We start from the raw sequence: 17,828 nt of genomic DNA, 5'->3' as shown, positions 1-17,828 counted from the left end.
CCGATCTCTCGGTTTTAGGTTTTGGGGCCATAAAAGGCACATTTATTGTCCGAAATCGCTGAAATTTGGGACAGCGAGTTGTGTATGGCTCTTCGACGTCGTACATCAATTTGGCCCAGATTAGTCCAGATTTGAATATAGCTGCCATATAGACCGATATCTCGATTTAGGGTTTAAGGCCCATAAAAGGCGCATTTATTGTCCGATTTCGCCGAAATTTGGGACAGTGCGTTGTGTTTGGCTCTTCAAAATTTTTCTGCAACTTAACCAAAATCGGTCCAGATTTGGATGTAGCTGCCATGTAGACCGATATTTCGATTTAAAGTCTTGGCCCCATAAAAGGCGCATTTATAATCCGATTTCACTGAAATTTGACACAGTGACTTATATTAGGTTATCGACATCCGTGTCGTATATGGTTCAGAATGGTTTATTTTTAGATAGAGCTACTAAAAAGACCAATATTTTGTTATCCACAATTGAACAATGACTTGTACTTATTAGCATTTGGTCCAAATCGGATTATATTTAGATACTAGCTGAACCGGGCCCGCTCCGCTGCGCCTTCTTTCACTTAATATGGAACAAAATTTTTTCCTTGGAAAATTTACATTCGACAATTAAGGAGCTTTTAGTGAAATACCATGCTACGAACATTCTCTATGGTAAGGTTAATGTATTATTTCAGCCCGATATTCTCATGATATCTGATTTCGTGGTGTTTTAGGGGGTGAGGTGGTCCCCCAGGCACTTGGGCTTGAAAAAATATCAGCATCGTGCTCTTCCTTCAAATACCATTTATTTAAACCCCATATTGCCATTGCTTTAGGCGAGTACACGATGAGGCGTCCCCCAAACGCATGGCCGCAAAATAGGTTTTTCTAATCTCATTTAAACTCCTTATTTCAAAAGGTTTACCCCGGTTTGGGGTATGGGCAAAAAAAATATTGGCGTATGAGCAGCCACTCAGTGAGTTGGTCTTGAAAATATGTATCGGATTTGTGTTCTACTCTAAAAACCCTCTTATATATTGCGATAGTCAACAAATACTTCCTATTTGTGTGGTGTTGTGGGGGTGGGGTGGCCCCATAGACACATTTTTTCCGAATATTGATATCAGATTCGTGCTCTTCTCCCAAAGACCTTTCATTTGAGCCTCATATTGCTATGGTCGTAAATTTATCCCCTTGGGGGATGTTTTTGGGGAGAGGTGGAACCCCAAACACTTGATCCCATATTTGGATACCAGATTCGAATTATATACTTAAATACCTTCTTTTTAAGCCTTATATTCCTATGGTCAGTAAATAAGTCCTGTTTGGGGGGTGTTTTGGGGAATGGGTGGACCCCCAGACGTGGTCCCACATTTGGAAATTAGTTTCGTATTTTACTCGCAAATACCTTTCATTTGAGTCCCATATTGCCATGGTCGGTAAATATGTCCGATATAGGGGTGTTTTGGGGGTTGGGGTGGTCCCCCTAACACTTGGTCCGACATTTGGATATCAGATACGTTTTCTTATCTAAATACCTTTCATTTGGGTCCCATATTGTCGTGATTGGTCTATACGTTGGGTAGGTTTTAGGGTGGGGCGGCCCCCATAGGTACCATATTCGAAATTTAGATATCAAATTTTTAGGGTACTATATGAGAGCACACAAAATTTCGCTTAAAAGATAACTGCTATTGGACATAAAGTATGCAATTTTCACAGGATTGTGATGAAAGTAGTTTTACATATATACCCGAGGTGGTGGGTATCCAAATTTCGGCCCGGCCGAACTTAACGCCTTTTTACTTGTTATTTGAACCTTTTTATTGAATTTTGTCCAGATCGAACCATATTTGGATATAGCTGCCATATAGACCGATCTCCCGATGTAGAGTGTTGAGCCTACAAAAGCAGCATTTTGAATTCGATATTCACCTTTTTGTTCATATTTATATATAGCTGTCATATAGACCGATCACCCAATATAGAGTTTTGAGCCTATAAAAGGAGCATTTGTCATCCCATTTCTATGAAATTTGGCACTGTTAGTTTTTGTAGACCTCTACACCTTTTTATTGATTTTTTTCCAGATCGGACCATATTTAGTTATAGCTGCCATATAGACCGATCTCCCGATCACCGCTACCCACGTCGGAGCTGCAACGGCTGGTGGGGAAGACAAAATAGACAGGAAATAAAGTACTTATAGGTTGCGATGAGAAATCTCGCCACATTTTGTGAGTTAGAACCAACATTAATAAGCTGGGCCAAGCCCTGGTAGAATTCTTGAATACTAACGACTTAATAACAATATTTGTTACACCGCTAATAGGATTAGGGAGTAGTAGAATCTAATCGATGAGGTTCAGGATTGGAGAGTCTCCGTGGAGCATTCCTTCTCAGACCATCGCTATATAAGGTTTAGAATAGAAACCAACTGAACGAAATTCGGCAGGTTGCTCAGAAGATGACTTGAGAACAAGTAAAAGCGTGCTAAGTTCGGCCGGGCCGAATCTTATATACCCTCCACCATCGATCGCATTTGTCGAGTTCTTTCCCGGCATCTCTTCTTAGGCAAAAAAGGATATAAGAAAAGAGTTGCTCTGCTATTAAAACGATATCAAGATATGATCCGGTTCGGACCACAATTAAATTATATGTTGGAGACCTGTGTAAAATTTCAGCCAATTCGTATAAGAATTGCGCCCATTGGGGCTCACGAAGTAAAATAGAGAGAACGATTTATATGGGATCTGTATCGGGCTATAGACCGATTCAGACCATAATAAACACGTTTGTTGATGGTCATGAGAGGATCCGTCGTACAATTTCAGGCATATCGGGTAATAATTGCGACTTCTAGGGGTCAAGAAGTCAAGATCCCGGATCGATTTATATGGCAGCTATATCAGGTTATGAACCGATTTGAACCTTATTTGACACAGTTGTTGAAAGTAAAAATAAAATACGTCATGCAAAATTTCAGCCAAATCGGATAGGAATTGCGCCCTCTAGAAGCTCAAGAAGTCAAATCCCCAGATCTGTTTATATCACAGCTATATCAGGTTAAGGACCGATTTCAACCATACTTGGCACAGTTGTTGGATATCATAACGAAATACTTCGTGCAAAAATTCATTCAAATCGGATAAGAATTACGCCCTCTAGAGGCTCAAGAAGTCAAGACCCAAGATCGGTTTATATGGCAGCTATATCAGGTTATGGACCGATTTAAACCATACTTGGCATAGTTGTTGGATACCATAACAAAAGACGTCGTGCGAAATTCCATTCCATTCGGATAAGAATTGCGCCCCCTTGAGGCTCAAGAAGTCAAAACCCAAGATCGGTTTATATGGCAGCTATATCAGGTTATGAACCGATTTGAACCATACTTGGCACAGTTGTTGGATACAATAACAAAACACGCCGTGCGAAATTCCATTCTGATCGGATAAGAATTGCGCACTCTAGAGGCTCAAGAATTCAAGACCCAAGATCGGTTTATATGGCAGCTATATCAGGTTATAGACCGATTTAAACCATACTTGGCACAGTTGTTGGATATCATAACAAAACACGTCGTGCAAAATTTCATTCTGATCGGATAAGAATTGCGCACGCTAGAGGCTCAAGAAGTCAAGACCCAACATCGGTTTATATGGCAGCTATATCAGGTTATTCACCGATTTGAACTATACTTGGCACAGTTATTGGATATCATAGCAAAACACGTCGTGCAAAATTTCATTCCAATCGGATAAGAATTGCGCACTCTAGAGGCTCAAGAAGTCAAGACCCAAGGTCGGTTTATATGGCAGCTATATCAAAACATGGACCGATATGGCCCATTTACAATACCAACCGACCTACACTAATAAGAAGTATTTGTGCAAAATTTCAAGCGGCTAGCTTTACTCCTTCGGAAGTTAGCGTGCTTTCGACAGACAGACGGACGGACGGACGGACGGACAGACGGACGGACATGGCTAGATCGACATAAAATGTCACGACGATCAAGAATATATATACTTTATGGGGTCTCAGACGAATATTTCGAGTAGTTACAAACAGAATGACGAAATTAGTATACCCCCCATCTTATGGTGGAGGGTATAAAAATAATGTAGTGTTGTTACTGCAATTGAAGATAGTGTTTCTCTTCGAAAAAAGAAATCAGCCCAAGAAAAGATCTTGTAACCGGGGAGAATCGCAACATTGGGAAAGAGGTCCGCAGGGACGTGTACAACACACAGCTTACGCAATAAAATAAGATCATCAAAGCGGCAAAACCTGCCTCCTGGAAGCTTTTTTGTGAACGGGTGTATAGCGTAATGACGCCGCCAAGTTGAAAAAGTTTCTTTCAAAAACCCCGTGCCCAAAGTGACACGTTAATAGACGACATGGGATTAAGAGCAGAGACGACGGAGGATACATTTATGATAAAGGAAGCCTTGAGGAGCTTCAAACCATTTACATAAGTCACCCGGACTGTGGACACCATGATAAAAAGTGCAACATCCAGCGAACTGGTCAATATGCATAAAATAGATGAATCCTTCGATACCAATGCGCGCACATTTGCAGTATGCATGGATACCATGACATAAATAAAAGGTAGAAAGTGGCGAAGGCACAAATATTTCCAACAAAGCTAGCGATTTGAAATTTGCATTTTACGCTTTTAGTGGGTGAAAAACAATTTCACAAAAATATCACATGTTTAGGTATAGCCCCCAAATAGCGGTACCGCCCGATTTCAACTATTTTGAAGGTTTTGGCCGTATTTTTCAACAAATGTTGCTGCAATTTAACAGTTTGGCTTTTCAGAAAGCAAAAAAAAATGCAAACAAAAGTTATAAAAATAGGTCCAAATTTAGACATAGCTCCCACATAGTAGTACCGCCTGATTTCACCTATTTTGAAGGTTTTGACCGTTTTTTCAACAAATGTCGCCGTAATTTGGCATTTTTGCTTCTCAGAAAGTAAAAAATATGCAAACAAAAAACTATCAAAACAGGTACATACTTTGACAGCGCAAATGTAGCGGTACTAACCGATTGGACCCATTTTGAAGGGTTTGATCACTGTGGTATAGGGTATTATAGATTTGTGCATTTGTTTGCGACGCTAAGAAGGAGAAAATAGAATCACTTCCTGATTCGATTTAGCTATGTCCGTCTGTCTGTCCATGTATTATTGTAATCACGGTCCGCATTTGTTGTCCATTTTCACAAAATTTTGTTTAAGTCTCTTTTTCGGTGCATGGACGAACGCTATTGATTTTGAAAAAAATCGGTGGAGATTTAGATATAGCTTTCATATATATCTTTCATCCGATGTGCCCTTTTAAAGCTGTAGAAGCCACAATTTTGGTCCGATCCTTACAAAATGTAGCACAAAGTGTTTCTTTTGACGTCTCAATATGTGCTCAAAATTTCATAAAAATCGGTTCAGATTTAGATATAGCTCCCATATATATCTTTCATTCGATATGCCCTTTTAAAGCTGTAGGAGCCACAATTTTGGTCCGATCTTTACCATATAGGTTGCCCAAAAAGTAATTGCGGATTTTTTAAAAGAAAGTAAATGCATTTTTAATAAAACTTAGAATGATCTTTAATCAAATATACTTTTTTAGACTTTTTTTCTAAAGCAAGCTAAAAGTAACAGCTGATAATTGACAGAAGAAAGAATGCAATAAAAGAGTCACAAGCTGTGAAAAAAATTGTCAACGCCGACTATATGAAAAATCCGCAATTACTTTTTGGGCAACCCAATATATCACCATATATATATATTTTATGCGTTTCGACTTTTAAGGCTGTAGAAGCCACAATTTTCGTACCATCGTAAGAAAATCGTAGAAGCTTCTATTCGATATTTCAATAGGTATGAAAAATTAAAGTCTCACTAGATTTGGATATAAGTGCTATATATTAAAAGTATTATGTAGATTCGGTGGTGTAGGGTATTATATAGTTGGCTCCGCCCGACTTTTGCCTTTCCTTGGTAAAGATATCTAAATCTGATTCAATTTTGATGAAAATTTTCAAAATTTTGTGAAAATCGGACAACAAATGCGGCCTGTACCTTCATTACAAGAATACATGGACAGACGGACACGCAGACATAGCTAAATCGAATCAGGAAGTGATTCTAAGGAGATCGGTATACTTATCAATGGGTCTAGCTCTTCTCCTTCGTAGCATTGCAAACAAACGCACAAATCTATAATACCCTGTACCACAGTGGTGGTGTAGTGTATACATTTTTTTTCAGCGGTGGTTATATCCTCACCAATGCTATATTTGCGAGGTATCCTACCATGTTGAAACATCTCTAACAAGTGGTGTCACTATGCGGCACGCCGTTCAGACTTGGTATAAAAACGGAGACCCCTTATAATTGAGCTTAAACTTTAATCGGACTGCACTGATTGGTATGAGAGAAGTATTCCCTGTTCCTTAATGGGATGTTCATAGGAAATTTAATTAGTTAGTTACATTTAACGCATATGATGTTTTGAATAATACTCTGTAGCTTATATTTATTCTAGCAACTCGTGCACTGATTGCAATAGCAATAACTTTTCCTTAGATGGTAAATATATGTGTCCTGTTACAAAGGGATTAGAGGAAAATTATAATCTATTAAATAAATCTGTTTTTGTTAAAATACATCTTTTCATATGCTTTAATTGATGGTTTTGAAAATCTATTTGCCTCTTCTGTTTCCTCAGAAAACTGCCTTATAGGTTTTAATATATAATCCATTAAAAAATCAAAATACAACACGAAATACTTGTAAATTTTATATATTTGAACTAGCGTAAGCATTACTTTTTTGAAAAGTATATAATGTCGGGCAGATCCGGGCAGCTGAAACTATATATGTTATAAAGTGGAAAGTAACTAAAGTCAACTTCTTTTATGTAATGTGTAATATGAATGTTCAAACAGCTAATTGTTTAAATTATATTCATCGATTTTGATGCAGCCCTTCATCTTTTTGAATATTTCTTCATCAAACCTGGTGAACCTTTTCCAATATTCATAAAGCTATTCATCGATATTCATGAAATTTCTTCAAAATGATTATTATTCATCAGTTTTAGAATACTTGTATCAAAATTTCTCATAAATTGTTAAGAAATTTCATAAAAGATATGACACATTTCATAAAATGTATAAAAATTCTTTAGTTTGATGTAGTGTTTCATATATTATTTATGAAGCATTTCAACAAATTTGATGAAATTTAATTAGGCCCAAATTACATCTTCAATTTGATGAAATATGTCATATATTATGTATGAAGCATTTCATCAACTTTGAAGAAATTTCATTGGATCTATAAAATATTTTTATTGGAGCAAAATTGTTGAAATTATTTCTTCAATTTGATAAAATATTTAGTTAATTATTTATGAAATATTTCATCAACTTTGATTAAATTCATTGGATCTATGAAAATTTTTCATTGGATCCAAATTATTTCCTAAATGTGATGAAGTATTTCATATACTTTTTATGAAATATTTCTTCAAATTTGAAAAAATTTTTTAGTATCTATGAAATATTTTCTTTAATTGGAGCCAAATAATGAATATTTTTTCAAGGGGAGTATGCACTTCTTGCGAAATTTTCGGTTGCATTAAATTCATGTATGTCCCCTATAAAAACAGGTTTTGTAGACTGGTGCGGAGACAAAAAAGTAAACAAAAATAGAATCAGCTGTTCGTATTGGGTAGAATGCAACATTTTTATTAATCTTTCATATATAAAAGTTTTCATACAAAATCTGAGTAGGTCATGGATCAATAAAGAGTAAATATTGCATATACTGCGGCTTATTTTGCTTTGAAAAATAAAAAAAATTAAAAAGAAACAAGATATAGTCCGGTTCGGACCACAATTAAATTATATGTTGGAGACCTGTGTAAAATTTCAGCCAATTCGTATAAGAATTGCGCCCATTGGGGGCTCAAGAAGTAAAGTAGAGAGAACGATATATATGGGATCTGTATCGGGCTATAGACCGATTCAGACCATAACAAACATGTTTGTTGATGGTCATGAGAGGATCCGTCGTACAAAATTTCAGGCATATCGGATAATAATTGCGATCTCTAGGTGTCAAGAAGTCAAGATCCCAGATCGGTTTATATGGCAGCTATATCAGGTTATGATTTGAACCTTATTTGACACAGTTGTTGAAAGTAAAAATAAAATACGTCATGCAAAATTTCAGCCAAATCGGATAGGAATTGCGCCCTCTAGAAGCTCAAGATGTCAAATCCCCAGATCTGTTTATATGACAGCTATATCAGGTTATGAACCGATTTCAACCATACTTGGCACAGTTGTTGGATATAATAACAAAACACATCGTGCAAAATTTCATTTCAATCGGATAAGAATTGCGCACTCTAGAGGCTCAAGAAGTCAAGACCCAAGATCGGTTTATATGGCAGCTATATCAAAACATGAACCGATTTGAACCATACTTGGCAGAGTTGTTGGATATCATAACAAAACACGTCGTGCGAAATTTCATTCCAATCGGATAAGAATTGCGCACTCTAGAGACCCAAGAAGTCAAGACCCAAGATCCGTTTATATATCAGCTACATCAAAACATGGACCGATATCGCCCATTTACAATACCAACTGACCGACGCTAATAAGAAGTATTTGTGCAAAATTTCAAGCGGCTAGCTTTACTCCTTCGAAAGTTAGAGTGCTTTCGACAGACAGACGGACGGACGGACAGACGGACGGACATGGCTAGATCGACCTAAAATGTCGCGACGATCAAGAATATATATACTTTATGGGGTCTCAGACGAATATTTCGAGTAGTTACAAACAGAATGACGAAATTAGTATACCCCCCATCTTATGGTGGAGGGTATAAAAAACTCCTTCGATAGGGGTTAATCCATATTCATGGTTTGTTAAGCCAAACTGCTCTTAACTTATCAAATATAATAAAATTTGTTTCAAATAGTTAAACAAGTAAAAGCGTGCTAAGTTCGGCCGGGCCGAATCTTATATACCCTCCACCATGGATCGCATTTGTCGAGTTCTTTTCCCGGCATCTCTTCTTAGGCAAACAAGGATATAAGAAAAGATTTGTTCTGCTATTGGAGCGATATCAAGATATGGTCCGGTTCGGACCACAATTAAATTATATGTTATAGACCTGTGTAAAATTTCAGCCAATTCGAATAAGAATTGCGCCCATTGGGGGCTCAAGCAGTAAAATAGAGAGAACGATTTGTATGGGAGCTGTATCGGGCAATAGACCGATTCAGACCATAATAAACACGTACGTTGATGATCATGAGAGGATCCGTCGTACAAAATTTCAGGCATATCGGATAATAATTGCGACCTCTAGGGATCAAGAAGTCAAGATCAAAGATCGGTTTATATGTCACCTACATCAGGATATGGACCGATTTGAACGTTATTTGACACAGTTGTTGAAAGTAAGAATAAAATACGTCGTGCAAAATTTCAGCCAAATCGGATAGGAATTGGGCCCTCTAGAAGCTCAAGAAGTCAAATCCCCAGATCTGTTTATATGACAGCTATATCAGGTTATGGACCGATTTGAACCATACTTGGCACAGAATACTTCGTGCAAAATTTCATTTCAATCGGATAAGAATTGCGCACTCTAGAGGCTCAAGAAGTCAAGACCCAAGATCGGTTTATATGGCAGCTATATCAGGTTATGGACCGATTTGAACCATACTTGGCATAGTTGTTGGATGTCATAACAAAACACGTGGTGCAAAATTTTATTCCAATTGGATAAAAATTGCGCACTCTAAAGGCTCAAGAAGTCAAGACCCAAGATCGGTTTATATGGCAGCTATATCAAAACATGGACCGATATGGCCCATTTGCAATACCAACCGACCTATACTAATAAGAAGTATTTGTACAAAATTTCAAGCGGCTAGCTTTACTCCTTCGGAAGTTAGCGTGCTTTCGACAGACAGACGGACGGACGGATATGGCTAGATCGACATAAAATGTCGCGACGATCAAGAATATATATACTTTATGGTGTCTCAGACGAATGTTTCGAGTAGTTACAAACAGAATGACGAAATTAGTATACCCCCCATCTTATGGTGGAGGGTATGAAAAGTACAATTATATTGTTGGCAATCCGTAGATATTTTGGTTCAGGATCACTCCAGCGACATTTGTCTTCAATATATAGAATCAGTAAACAACATATAGAAAAGCTAATAGATTTGTGTGTATAGCTCCAATAAAAATGTTTAAATCAGGCGTGTCTTCAATATCCAAAGAGAAATTTATTAAATGGTCAAACGAATTCAATTCACTCTGGCAATTTCCGAATTGTGTTAGAGCTGCAGACGGGACGCATTTCGCTATTAAAGCACCAGAAAGTGCTGGATCTCTATTTCAAAGTAAGAAACATTGAAAATACTTATATTCATGTTCATGATATTTTAACAAAGGAGAAGAACCTCAGGGATATCATTGTTTTAATAGCGGTTGCTGATGCAAATTATAAATTAACCTACTTGGATACCCGCGCTTATGGCAGCGAAGGCGACGCAAATGTGTTTTCGACGTCCAAATTTGGCCAAAACTTAATTGGTGATAACTTAAATTTCTCTGAAGATTCTGTAGTAAATGGGGAAAAGGTTAAATTTTTATATCTGGCAGACAATTCTTTTCCACTTTGCAAGCGTATCAAAAAGCCGTACGGAGAGAAACAGAATCTTTCTGATGAAGAAAGAATTTTTAATTATCGTTTGAGCCGTGACAGAGGATGTGTAGAAAATGCTTTTGGGATATTATGTTGGAAGTGGTTATGTCTCAAAAGAACAATGTTTTGTTCACCCTACAGAGCACAAACAACTAAAAGCGTGCTAAGTTCGGCCGGGCCGAATCTTGGAAACCCACCACTATGGATTCTGCTAAAAATTTTATCTTTCTCTTTGACACCATGTCTGAAATCCCACGTGATCTGTCAAATACTAATGCATGAAAATTCTAACCTCAAAAAAATCACCCTTTACAAAGTAAATTTAGTTGAAGGGCATAATTTCATTTTACATACCACACTTCTGTCAAACCAGCATAAATTAAAGCTTCTAGGAACCGAGCAAGGATAATCGAGAGAGCGGTTTATATGAGAGCTATACCAGGTTATAGACCGATTTGGACCATACTTTGCACAGTTGTTGGAAATTATAACAGAACATAATGTGCTAAATTTTTGCAAAATCGGAAAATTGCGGCTTTTAGGGGTTAAAGATGTCTAATCGGGAGATCGGTTATAGACCGATATGGACACAGTTGTTGGAAGTCATAACAGAACACCACATGCAAAATTTCAGCCATATCGGACAAAATCTTCTGCTTGTAAGGGCTCTAGAAATCAAATCGGAGGTTTATATGGGTGCTATATCATATAATAGACCGATTTGGACCGTACTTGGTGCACTTATTGGAAGTCAAAACGAAACACTACATGTAAAATTTCAGCCAAATTGGACAAAAATTGTGGCTTGCAAGGACTCAAGAAGTCAAATCGGGAGATCGGTTAATATGGGAGCTGCATCAGGTTATAGACCGATTCGGACCGTACTTACCAAAGTTGTTTAAAGTCATAACGGAACACTGTGTGCAAAATTTAAGCCAAATGGGATTAAAATTGCTTCCAGGGGCTCAAGAAGTCAAATCTGTAGGTTCATCTATTTTGGAGCTTTATCTAAATCTGAACCGATATTGCCCATTTGCAATCCCTAATGACCTATATTAATGTTTAGTATCTGTGCAAATTTCAAGCGGCTAGCTTTACGCGTTCGAGCGGACGGGCAGACATGGCTAGATCGACTCAGTTCGCCGAGACGATCAAGAACATATATACTTTATGGGGTCTTAGGCGAATATTTCGAGGTGTTGCAAACGGAATGACTAGATTCGTGTATGGGGTCTTAGACGAATATTTCGAGGTGTTGCAAACGGAATGACTAGATTCGTGTACCCCCATCCTATGGTGGTGGGTATAATAATAAAATATTATTATAATATAAATATTAATGAGTAAGTATGAGAAAATTTAAAAGAAGCGGGGACATAAACCCCAAAATAATTTTGGGCGTTATGACCAGCTACCTCCCGTAAATGCAAATGTCAAAGTGGTTTTAAAAATAAACTTTGTTTTACAGGTTATCTTCTTCAAATGTGTGTTTAAAGTTGTATTTTTATCATTATAAAACTGTTTTGCTGCTTATGTATTGAATATCGGATCAAATAAAATATCGTTTTAAAATCCTGGAAAAAATCACATCTGCGTTAAAAAGCATTCGACATTTAATTTATTGCAAAATCAAAACAAAAATAAATTAATTGTACTCAGCTTTTCGCATGACCTTACCTTATAAGTGCATCCTGTAAATACTCCAAGAAATTACAACTCTACATTGAATACCCAACTGATAATATACTGGAAAACAAACTGGAAACAAACCACTTTTACAAAGAAATCTTTGGGCATTCTCTACAAAATCAATCAAATATGAATTTTTGGCTAAATTTTTGTCATACTTTCAAATAATTTGTTTTACCCCAAGACTTTCAATTCAAGCATTAAAAATCATTCTCTATGCTTCTCTACTAGCTTCAAATATCCCTATTCTCCTTTAGCGCTATGGTAAAATGAACAACGTAAATCGACCACACGGAAATGTAATTGAATGTGAATGTATTTTTGAAAACATCCTTTGGTTGATTAATTTTTCGTAAAATTACATTCACAAAAATATTCAAATAAAACTCGCCACAAACACTACAGACACACACAAATGAAATGAAATCATAAAGCCCGTCTAACTCTCTGGGCAAATGAAAAGAAAACTAATTTAAGACCAGGAAGAAACAAGGTGGAGAGGGCTGCTGATGGCAATGATGTCGTCGTTGAAGTTACAAACAACTTTTACACAATAACTACATTTTTCCCGGAAAGAATCTTAGCCGCAACCATTTCGAATTTACAATGGCTTGCGAATGTGAATAAAATACGCAGAACTTTACACTCTGCGGCAGAGTATTTGGAGCAGACAGTAGAAATGACCAGACGGATGGACAGCTTGACAAAAGCTAAGAAATGGTGTAGGAGTATTTTGAATCAAACATGGAAATGACTAAAAGACCAATGGTATTACTAAAGGAATGCTGTTATTACAGCTCAAAAGTCATACTTTTATGGAATAAATACATGAACGAACGGAATGAATAGAAATGGGCTGAGAATTTCCTTTCAACAGTATTTTTGTGTTAGAAGCTTGGGTTCGAATAATGAATATTGAGGAAACTTTAAAACATTGTTGTTATTTAACATTATGTTGTGTCTTCCTCTATAATTTTCCTAGTGAACTCTGTTAAATAGCTAGATCTAAGATCTCTGCAACTTTGGCGGGATGCGTGCTGAATGATCTGGTGGAAAGTCGAGTACGATTGACCGGAAAAAATTAACATATTATGTGTGGTTCATAGTTAAAAACTGGCCACATACATATCTCGTAATCCTAGCCCAGTAAAAATTGGAACTGCATCTGTCATTATGTACTTGAAGCAAAATTAATTTGAATTACTGGAGAAGGTTATTCTTATACCCTTCACCATTCCGCCATTTCGCCATTCCGTTTGCTACACCGCGAAATATGCGTCTAAGACCCCATAGAATATATATATTATTGATCGTCATGACATACTAAGTCGATCTGGCCATGTTCGTCCGTCCGTCTGTCCATCCGTCTGTACGCCCGTCTGTCGAAAGCGCGCTAACTTTCGAAGGAGCAAAGCTAGGCGCTTGCAATTTTGCATAAATATATATTATTAGTATAGGTCGATTGGGATTGTAAATGGGCCAAATCGGTCCATGCTTCGATATAGCTGCCATGATGATCTAGAGGACTCAATTTGCACGTGGTATTTCTGTATCAATTCCAAAAACTGTGCTAAGTATGGTATAAATCGGTTTATAACCTGATATAGCTACCATATAAACGGATCTTGGGTCTTGACTTCTTGAGCCACTAAAGGACGCATTTCTCATTCAATTTGGCTGAAGTTTAGCATGAAGTGTTTTGTTATGTCTTCCAACAACTGTGCGAAGCATGGTTTAAATCGGGTTTTAACTATATATATATATATATATAGCTGCCATATTAACCGATATGGGATCTTGGCTTCTTGAGCCGATAGATGGCGAAATTTTTATCTGATTTTGCTGAAATTTTGTACAACGGCTTCTCCCATAACCTTTGGTCTTAATCGATCTATAGCCTCATACAGCACCCACATAAACCGATCTCCCCATTATGCTTATTGATCCCCTACAAGACGCAATTCTTAACCGGATGGACTGTAATATAACCCAATGACTTCTACTATGGTCTTCAACATTCAATTCACTTATGGTACAATTCGGACAATAACTTGATATATCTCCAATAGCAAAATAATTCTTATCCATTATTCTTAGTTTGCCTAAAAAGATATACCGCACAAAGAACTCGACAAATACGATTCGGTCTGGCCGAACTTAGCACGCTCTAACTTGCTTTAAGTGTAATGGTCTCCACTGGATGCGACAAACTCCACTGGCTGACAGACGACTGGTTATTTCGGGCTCTTGACGAAGACACTTGGTTCCAGTCTTAAGGACAAGGTCGAACCTATTCTATCTTCGCATGCCTATAATTTGCCTAGGTCATCAGCCTTCTCTGGCAAACCAATAAGATCTTTAACAGGTTGGAATTATATGATCCTAGAACTCTCACCGATAAGAAGAGGGACTCCCTTAATTGTGCTATCCCAAAAGCTACACGTCTAGATTCGGAAACAGTAACACAGTCAGCCAAAGGGCTACGGAAACCTGGATGGGATGCTCCATGCCCAAAATAACTAAGGCGAACAAAAGTAATTCGGGTCCAAGAACCTTTGCTAATGTCGCTAAGGACAACATTGTTATTTTAGAAGTCGACAAGGGAGAAGAACTGCAATAATTGGAGTAGGATAGACAATGGACTGCCATCTGAATAATCCGATGTCCTCGCGGAATTTTCTGGGCCTCTTTCAGTTTGTGACGATACATACCGGTATCGGGGCTGCTACAAACTAATAACTTTCGGGGATCAACTCTCAATTGAAATGTATCGTGCGCCCTTAGAAAGATTGGCGGGATCGTGAAAGCCGCAGTACTGGACTAAGTCAATATGGAAGATTTAACCTTATGCGCGTGGACATTGTGGCTAGATAAATTGTGCTGTGAGCATTCCGAAATTATGTGGCCCAATGTAGACTTGAAGAGGTCTACTGCTTTTCTGTCTCTGATTGTACGTCTCAGTCATTGTGTCCGTCATAATTTCTGTCTGGTTGAAAATATGCTGATAACTTTTTTCCAAAGCTATGAGGACGTCGAAGAAGAAGAGACTATAGAACATCTGGTGTGTATGTGTCCCACACTGACAATCAGGATCAAGCTGTTGGGCTTATTAAAACGATCTGGATGGTTCAGTGGTAGGAACTAGAAGGCATCTTCCTTCTCCTGCTCTTGTGGTATCTCAATGGTCGAAAACGTCTGAGTATAATATTCCATCCTTGGTCCGCTATATACAAATATGGTTCGATCTATATTCGGTACAAATGTAATGGGGTCTAGAACAACCTATTGTTTCAAAATTCAGCGCAATGGAGATGTAAATACCACTTGTAGATCATGATGATAGATATTTCCAAATATGGACCAATCTGGTCCATGCCAAAGTCTTAAATCGGCAGATCGGTTCAATTTGTGTCTACACGCAAAAACATAAAACGTTTGGGAAATTGTAACGACAAGCAAAATACATTTATGGCGAAGTGTTGCTGTTATTGTAACCGTGTAACGTTTCGCTTGAATATATTTAACTTTAGCCACAGGGACGTAGCCAGGAGGGAGGACTCGGGCCCAAGCCCCACCAAAAATGAGATCGTCTACAAAAAAAATATAAATAAATAATTTTTTTTTCTGTAGATAAAATTTTAATTAAATTTATTTTTAACACAAAATTTCACTAAAATTTTCTTGAATGACCAAATTTCGTAGCAATAATCTTCTTATATATATAAAAATCAATTTGTGCTTGTGTTTGTTTGCCGGTTTGTTTGTTTGTATGTTTGTTTGTGTGTTCCTTATAGGCTCAAAAACAGTTGAACCGATTTTCATGAAATTTGCACCGATAGTGCATAATGATCCCGTGGTGAATATAGGGTATTACATTTTTTGATGTCTGAAGGGCGTCGGACCCTTCCCCTTAACATATTTTTGAGAAACGCTAGATTTCGGTGATTGGTGGTGTGATTTAAGCGAAATTTTGTGTGCTCTCTAATATGAACGTAAAAATAAAAATTTGGTATCCACATTTCGGATGGGGTACCTAGGGGGGCCGCCCCACCCTAAAACCTACCCAATATATATTTAGATCAATCACGACAATATGGGACTCAAACGAAAGGTATTTAGAATTAGAAAACGCATCTGATATCCAATTGTCGGACCAAGTGTTTGGGGGAATACCTTAACCCCCAAAACACCCCTAAATCGGACATATTTACCAACCATGGCAATATGGAACTCAAATGAAAGGTATTTGCGAGTAGAAATAGAATCGGATATCCAAATGTGGGACCAATATTCTGGAGGTCCACCTTTACCCCAATACACCCAAAAACCAGGACTTACTACTGACCATGGCAAAATGGGGCCTAAATAAAAGGTATTAGAGTGTAGAATACGAATCAGATATCCAAATTTGGGTCCAAGTCTTTGGGGGATGTCTCTCCCAAAAAAACCCCCCAAAGAGGAAAAATTTACGACCATCGAAATATGGGACTCAAGTGAAAGGTCTTTGGAAGTAAAGCAAGAATTGATATCAATATTCAGGAAAAAGTGCCCATGGGCCACCCGACCCCCATAACACCACCCATATAGGACGTATTTGCTGACCATTCCAATATAGGGCTGTAATAAGAGGTCACTGAATTGCCGCCTCATTCCCCAAAATACCCCCCAAACTGGTCATGTTTGCCGACTATGGAAATATGGGACTCAAATGAAGGGTATTTGGGAGTAGACCACGAATCTGAAATCAAATTTCGGGACTAACTGCCTAGGGGACACGCCACTTCCATAACAACCCCCAAATAGGACGTATTTGCCCGCCATGACAATTTGGGTCTTAAATGGAGTGGATGTCGATATTGATAGTTTTTAGGGCCCATACCCCAAAACCGGACATATTTGCTAACTTTTGTATTAAGGGCTTTAAAATAAAGGAATTTGAGATTACGAAATGAATTTGATATCCAATTTTAAGGCTGATTGCAATATGGAGTTCAAATAAATGATATTTGAGAGTAGAGCGCGATGCTGACATATTTTCAAGGCTATGTGTTTTGGGGACCACCCCACTCTCTAAAACACCCCTAGGGCATATTTACCGACCACGTCAATGTGGGGCTCAAACGGAAGATATTGGGGAAAAACACGAAATTGTAACCCTCTTTCGGGACCTATTATTTGGGGTCTACTCCTTCCCCATAACATCCCACAAACAGCAATTATTTACTGACCATCACAATATATGGCTCAATAAAAGGTACATGGGAGTAGAATACGAATCTGATATCCAAATGTGGAACCGTGTACAAATTTTATGGCCATGTGCTTGAGGACGCCTCATCTCATAAACTCCACTTAAACCAATGGTAATATGTGGTTGAAATAAAT

At 37.7% G+C, this 17,828-nt stretch overlaps 1 pseudogene; it reads left to right on the top strand.

Moving 5' to 3' along the window:
- The window catches only part of LOC131996323 (uncharacterized), a 57,415-nt pseudogene that overhangs the window by 26,322 nt on the left and 13,265 nt on the right, over positions 1-17,828 (top strand).

This window comes from Stomoxys calcitrans, chromosome 1 (assembly GCF_963082655.1).
Source record: "Stomoxys calcitrans chromosome 1, idStoCalc2.1, whole genome shotgun sequence".
In the NCBI taxonomy this organism is placed as follows: Eukaryota; Metazoa; Arthropoda; class Insecta; order Diptera; family Muscidae; genus Stomoxys; species Stomoxys calcitrans.
This window is presented reverse-complemented; position numbering and strand designations above follow the sequence as displayed.